A 969-nucleotide genomic window follows, 5' to 3' on the forward strand; every position below is an offset into this window, starting at 1 on the left:
TATTTAATAGTTCATAATATTATCTTAATATAAATATATTTTTTTGGAAGTAATTAACACCAAAACAAGAACACACAAATCCCCCTCGACCCTCATCATTGTGTATTTCCATTTATACATACGTAGTTAGAAGTTGATGAAATCAAATTAAAAGGTGTATATGTGTAGCAGGTTGAAGCCTAAGATTAGGGGCTAATCCGAGCTTGAAGAACTGAGATGAAGATGAAACTATATATCTATATAATATAAAAGATGTAGCAGATGAACACTACTGCTGCACTTGTTTTGTTTGATGATTTTTAATTGTATTGTAGCTTCCAATTTTCCTTGTAGGTTTATTAGGTAGGAAGAGTGGTATAGAGTTTATTTTGGATTTTACTTTTAATTCTTTTGTTTTTTTACCCCTTGTATTTTTTATGTTTTAGAATGAAGGGAGATAAGGAGACTTTTATGTAATTACACATTTAACCTCAGTTAAGTAAAATGTCTTTTCACTTTTACTCTTCAAGACTCCAACGTAACATACTCTTTAGAATGAGAACTGCTTTTATGATTATTATTATTTCCATTGAAAAATTGCATGAACTCGTCACCGTTGTATATGTACGTAGCTTCGTCGTTCTCTCTCTCTCTCTCTTTTTTCCAATAGAAATTTTTGAGAATTAATATTATATAGTTAACATTGTAGTTAATATTTAACATAAAATTATAAAACTATCTAAAATTTAATTAGAAGAAACATCTGAAATTCCAACTAAAAAACTTACTTTTAATGAGTTTCATACTCAATTTGTTTAGTATTAACTTTTTAGATTTTTTTTAAAAACAACACTTTAATTTTGGCTAAAATTGTGGTAGTAATTGCTTCCATATCCTTTTTCTACTTGGTGCCATTAAAAAAATGACATGGGTAATATATCACAAGTTGGTCAAGTTTTATTTTAATTCCAAGTTTTTTATTTTTTTTTT

General features: G+C 27.2%; 1 long non-coding RNA gene across 1 annotated transcript in view; it reads left to right on the top strand.

Moving 5' to 3' along the window:
- LOC110274688 (uncharacterized) overlaps positions 1-508 on the top strand; it is a 1154-nt gene extending 646 nt beyond the window's left edge. The window contains exon 2 of the long non-coding RNA XR_002366906.2: positions 172-508. This is a non-coding gene — a long non-coding RNA (uncharacterized LOC110274688). The remainder of the gene's footprint in view (positions 1-171) is intronic.
- The last annotated feature ends 461 nt before the right edge of the window (positions 509-969 follow it).

Source organism: Arachis duranensis, chromosome 8 (assembly GCF_000817695.3).
Source record: "Arachis duranensis cultivar V14167 chromosome 8, aradu.V14167.gnm2.J7QH, whole genome shotgun sequence".
NCBI classification, from domain to species: domain Eukaryota; kingdom Viridiplantae; phylum Streptophyta; class Magnoliopsida; order Fabales; family Fabaceae; genus Arachis; species Arachis duranensis.